At 48.0% G+C, this 5933-nt stretch overlaps 1 non-coding gene across 1 annotated transcript; it reads right to left on the bottom strand.

Annotated features, from left to right (window-relative positions):
- Nucleotides 1-3480: 3480 nt before the first annotated feature.
- Nucleotides 3481-3544, bottom strand: LOC138383540 (U7 small nuclear RNA). The gene has a single exon (XR_011233606.1). It is a non-coding gene; the product is annotated as a U7 small nuclear RNA (small nuclear RNA).
- Nucleotides 3545-5933: the final 2389 nt, after the last annotated feature.

The following is a 5933-nucleotide window of genomic DNA, read 5'->3' as shown; positions in this document are numbered from 1 at the left end:
AGTCAGACATCCTCATTGCTCCTATAAATTTTTATTTATTTAAAAAAAAATAGGGGTGGGGGGCAGTCCTCACTTTTGCTCAGGCTGGTCTCGAACACCTGAGCTCAAGGGATCCTCCTGCCTTGGTCCCCCTGAGTGCTAGGATTACAGGCGTGAGCCACCACACCTGGCCCCTCTCATAATTTTTTTTAATCTTTAATTTTTTTTTTTTTTTTTTTGAGACAGAGCCTTGCTCTGTTGCCCAGGCTAGAGTGCCATGGTGTCAGCCTAACTCACAGCAACCTCCAACTCCTGGGCTCAAGCAATCCTCCTGCCTCAGCCTCCCGAGTAGCTGGGACTTCAGGCACCTGCTACCATGCCCGGCTAATGTTTTCTATATATTTTTAGTTGTCCAGTTAATTTCTTTCTATTTTTAGTAGAGACGGGGTCTCGCTCTTTTCTATTTTTAGTAGAGACGGGGTCTCGCTCTTGCTCAGGCTGGTCTCGAACTTCTGAGCTCAAAGGAGCTGCCCGCCTTGGCCTCCCAAGTGCTAGGATTACAGGCGTGAGCCACCACGCCCGGCAGCCATCCAGTTCTTATCTGTAGTGTAAGTATCTTGCTCTGTAAACCTGTATCTTTCTCTTGCTCTATAATCCTATCTCACTCCCACTCAATAAATTTCACCTTGTGCTTGCCTTGCTTTGGTGTGTCTGGTCATTCTTTGGCCAAGAGCACCCAAGAACTGAGAACACAGAACGAGAGTGCCAAACCCAACAGTGTGAGGGGAGGTGCTGCCACCCCCTGGGCCAGTCCATGAAGAGAATTGAAGACTGTGATAAAGATCTTGATCTTGAAGCTGAGCTACTGATGGGATAAAGGCATATTACAGGTCCTGAGCAGTTCTGCAGTGAAAAAGCCTGGTTTTGCTTGTTTAACTCAGTGTTCCCATATTTATTCCACGTACCACCGCCACACATCAGGAAATGCTGCACTAGTTTACGCCTTTTAGAGGAAGTCTTGCTGCTGATAGAAACGTAAGCAGTTGGAAGCTTCAGGCCTTTTACTTTATGAGGAGAGAGCCAGCTACTTGTTATTCCAGAACTAAGGGCCAAGCAAGCAGAGGGATGCTGCTCCCTTGGTGGAGGTTTGGCATCTCCTTTCCAAACTTCGTAGGCAGCAGATAACTCAGGAGGATGCAAGTGCCAGCCAGGAGTTGGGACTTAAGTCCTTTTCATCCTTTAAGGTCTTCTCAAGTCTTATCCTGACCCAATGGTCTTTCCCATCAGTTTGATTCATTTATACTTTTTCTTGTTTACTAAACTTGGACTTTAGAGTCTGAGCAAGCTGTGCATTCAATTATATTTTTCATTTCTTTTTGAGTTTCCTAAAGAATTTAGCACAACACCAGGAATATGACAAGTGTTTAATAAATATTTGAAGGGGATATGTTTGTATTAATTCTTTTCTTTTTTTGAATTAGTGGTACAACTTTATTCTAAGTCTTCCACTAAGTCTGGTCCTCTTGGTCCTTCGTCATCTCTTCTGTCTTTGAATACGGAGAGGACATGGGAAAAGTGCTAATCTTGGAACCAGAAACCCAGATTTGTGTCCCATCTTTGCCTTTTCAATATCTGTGTGACCTTGCCCACGTCAGTTCATCTGGCTGGCTCTCAATATCATCATCTGTAAAGTGAGATGGTTATGTTAAATGACTTCTAAGATTTGTTCTAGTTTTAACACTTTAGATCTACCCTGTCCAATATGGTAGCCACTAGCTACATGTGGATATTGAGCACTTGAAATGGGGCTAGTTTGAATGATTATGTGCTGCAAATGTAAAATACACACTGGCTTTCAAAACAAGAATGTAAAATATCTCCATGATTTTTATATTGGCAACATATTGAAATGGTAATCTTTTGAATTTATTAAGTAAAATATATTATTAAAATTAATTTCATGTGTTTCTTTTTACCTTTATAATGTGGCTACTAGAAAATGTAAAATTACATATGTGGTGCTATTGACTGAATAGTGTCCCCCCCAAATTCATATACCGAACCCCTAACCCCCTCTATGATGGTATTTGGAAATGGGGCCTTTCGGAGCTCACTAGGTTTAGATGAGGTCATGAGGGTGGAGTACCATGATGGGATTAGTGCCGTTACTGGAAGAGACAACCAGAACTCGCGCTCTCTGCCATGTGAGGACAGAGTGAAAAGGCAACCAGGAAGGGAGTCCTCACCAGTACCTGACCCTGCTGGCATCCTGAACTTGGACTTCTAGCCTCCAGAACTGTGAGAAAATACATTTCTGTTGTTTAAGCTGTTTAGTCTACCGTATTTTGTTATGGTAGCCCAAGCTGACTAAGACATGTGGCTGCTATTTCTACTGGACAGCACTAGTCTAGATATCTGGCAACTCCTATATATCAGCCTTTTGGTACTTTGAACTTTCTATATTGTGTCTATGAGTGCAAGGATGGCCTCCAGAACATTCCTTGATGGTGTTCAGCCCACTATTTTCCCTCTAGTAGCTACTCAATAAGTATCTGGTGATCAAGTCATTTTCTTAGTTGTAAGCAATATGAACAGTCTCTGGATAATTTATTCAAAAGAGGAACCCATTAAGAAGATATTGGGTAGCAATTGGAATCTCTGCAGGGCAGAAGAACGATGCTTGGAGGATACACTCAGGCAGACAGCAATGCCCCAAATCTCACTGCAGACTAGTCTGGTGGAGACTACGCCACTACTGCCCCAGGGCCCCACAGCTGGCTGCCCATTGGCACAGTGGGCATGTGCTTGTAATCTCTCTAGCTTCCAGTTCAGAGTTTGATTGACTAGGTTTGTTTGTTTATTTATTTATTTTTGAGACAAGGTCTCCCTCTGTCGCCCAGGCTGGAGTACTGTGATACAATCATAGCTCACTATAACCTTGAATTCCTAGACTCAAGGAGATCCTACTTCAGCCTCCCTAGTAGCCGAGGACTATAGGTGAGCGCCACCACACTTAGCCAATTTCTTTTGTAGAGATGGGGAGGGAGGACATCTCACTATGTTGCCCAGGCTACATTTGAACTCCTGGCCTCAAGCAAACCTCTGCCTTGGCCTCCCAAAGTGCTGGGATTACAAGCATAAGCCACTGCACCAGGCCTGATTGACTGAGTTTAAACTGAGAACTCTAGCTGCAAGGGAAGCTGGGAAAGCGAGTGTTTGCTTTTGTGCTTCGGTAGCAGAAAATGGGCTTTTATCACAAGAGAGAGATTCATTCCTTTAACACAGGAAGGGTCTTTAGAGGCTGTGCTGCCAAATAAGTATGACTAGAGTTCTTTACTAGGGTAGCCAGAGACCTTGAAATTTTGACTGCAACACAACAGAAGTTTCCACTGAGACTCAGCTGGAATTCCTCCACACAGGAGGCTCCTCGGATCTCCTTGTTGTTCTTCTGGGAAGTACGAAGCAGAACAAATGATGTTATACATTTTTTAAAATTTAAATGTAAATTTTTTGGTGGTATCACCAGAAAACCTACTAGGCAAATTCTAAAAGAACTGTAATTCTAATGTTACACATTCTAATGCATGATTATAATTGCATTACGTCCTTTCAAAGTTCTCGCATGACATTTTAATATAAAGACACAGGAGGGCACTCTAACCACCTAGCAATAAAACTTCAATGTTTTCATAGCCTTGGCAATTACAAAATGCATGTTGATTTTGTTGAACCTGTTTTTTTATTTTTCTAAGCAGGATAACCAACTTTGCAGGAATACCATACAAAGGTATCCTGCAAAATACCCTACCTAGCTCCCCCAGCGCATCTCACCTGGGACAAAGGTTCCCAAGACACACCCTCCACATTGTCTAATTAATGTTCTAGGAACCATGGCTGTGAGCAACTCCTCAGAACAGGCAAGTGGATTTTTTAATTTTTTTATTTTATTATTTTTTTTTGAGATAGGGTCTTGCTCTGTCACCCAGGCTGGAGTGCAGTGGCATCATCATAGCTCACTGCAACCTAAAACTCCTAGGCTCAAGCGATCCTCCAGTCTCAGCCTCCCAAGTAGCTGGGACTACAGGCGAGTGTCAGGACACCAGGCTAATTTTTTTATTTTTTTAGAGATGGGGGTCTCACTGTGTTGCTCAGGCTGATCTTGAATTCCTGTCCTCAAGTGATCCTTCCACCTTGGCCTCCCAAGTGCTAGGAGCCACCAGGCTCAGCCAGGGAAGGGGATTTTTGATCACAGCTTACTCCCCGCCTCAGCCACTAAGGAGATGGAGACAAGGTTGCCACGGTCTCCTATTTAGAGGTCAAGTGGCCAAATTAAACCTAGAGCAGAAGAGAGAGACCTGTTGTGAGACTTTCTTCAAACATGCAGCCTGTCCCCATGACTGTTTTCCCATCTGTAAAATGGGGATAACACCTGACTTATGTCTGTATAGTTTGTCAGTGAAGAGGAAGAGCAAGAGGGGGACAGGAGCAACATATCTGGGTGTGATCTTTACCATCCCAGCGCACTGAGTTTTATACTCAAAAATAAAGCCAGTCTGCCTCTTGTTAATGACTGATGGCACGCAGGAGGGAGAAAGCGCGCTGCGCTGGCAGCTGGAGTAACAAATGTAACAAGCGTACGTTGGAACCGGAATTGCTCGCTCCAGATGGGTTTCTTTACACAGTTCTCTCAAGCCCGAGTCCAGACACTAGGGAGGAAGGGGCGCTGGGCTGCTGCTGGGGTTTCCCTCGCGAGGCAGGGGCAGGACCTGTTCCCGGTGACCTCGGGGTTACTCGCGGTCAAGGGTGCCGCTTTGCAGAGCCAGCTCTCCAGGCTGGATGGCGGTGCGCAGCCCTGTCGCGGCGCGTCCCACCTCTCCCGCGGGCTCAGTGTCCCCACTGTTGGCGCAGCCGCCCCGCCGCTGTCGCGGTCTCAGCCCCAGCTCCCCAGCGCCAGACGCAGACTCCCGGCCAAGGCCTCGTGCGCTCGCCGCTTTCTGCCCCGCGACCCGGATCAATGGAGGGAAGGAGAGGAGGGAGAGATGATAGAGAAAAGGGAGAGAGAAGGTGCTTAATTCCTCTCAGCCCGTAGTGACTGCGCGTAGGCCAAGCCTGGGCTCTGGCCACGCGTCTTAGACCCCCAAGCTCGCTCACAGTTCCCTTTGGGGAGGGTCGCCTGTTCCCCTCGAGTCCTCCACCCCACGGTGGGAGGGCGCCCACCACGTGCCGGGCCCCGCGCTGGGAACTTTACTGCTTGAACTCTTAACTTTCCCGACATCCCTAAGCGGCGGGAACTGTTATCACCGACGCAGGCGGACGGGGGAACTGCCCTGGGGGCTCGCCCGGTTTGCAGCTAGTTGCAGAGCGAGGACTACTAGCGGGTCTGTGCGACACTGAAGCGCCAGTCACAGCCTCCAGCCCCTCAGCTCCGCTGGGTTATTGTCCAATCTCCCCGACGGCACCTGTTGCTGTCCTTGCTGGGCAAGAGGGGAGGGAGAAGAGAAGGACCAAGAAGATGACCAGGTGGCTTTCCCCCAACCGCCCGGGGCGCCGAGAGCCCATTCTTGGAGCGAGAGTAGCTTTGCCTCTCGGAGAGGATGACCTCCCTTCTCCAGGAATCTGGTCCCGGGTGACGCAAGGTTTCGGGGAAATGGCCCCCTTGAGGATCTGGGGGTCCAGGGGAGGGCACTGGGAGGAAGCGGAGGTGGCCGAGTCGCGGTCGCCGGCCAGCGGGCACGGGAGAACGCGCGGCTGAGCTTGCTGGTCCACGCGGTGACTGTGCGGCGCTTCCATTCAAACTTTCGGCAGTCTTGGTTCAGGCGACAGTGAAGGTGTGACCAATCAGATTCCGGAGACGGGAATAAATTATGCAAATCACCATCTGGCGATGGGTCAGATGACTCCAGTACTTTAAAAAACTACTTCGCCGGCAGCTCGCGGTGTGACAGCGGCGAGCC

The sequence above is a fragment of the Eulemur rufifrons genome, chromosome 5 (assembly GCF_041146395.1).
Source record: "Eulemur rufifrons isolate Redbay chromosome 5, OSU_ERuf_1, whole genome shotgun sequence".
NCBI classification, from domain to species: domain Eukaryota; kingdom Metazoa; phylum Chordata; class Mammalia; order Primates; family Lemuridae; genus Eulemur; species Eulemur rufifrons.
The sequence above is the reverse complement of the archived record's forward strand: the minus strand, read 5'-3'. Positions and strand labels throughout refer to the sequence as shown.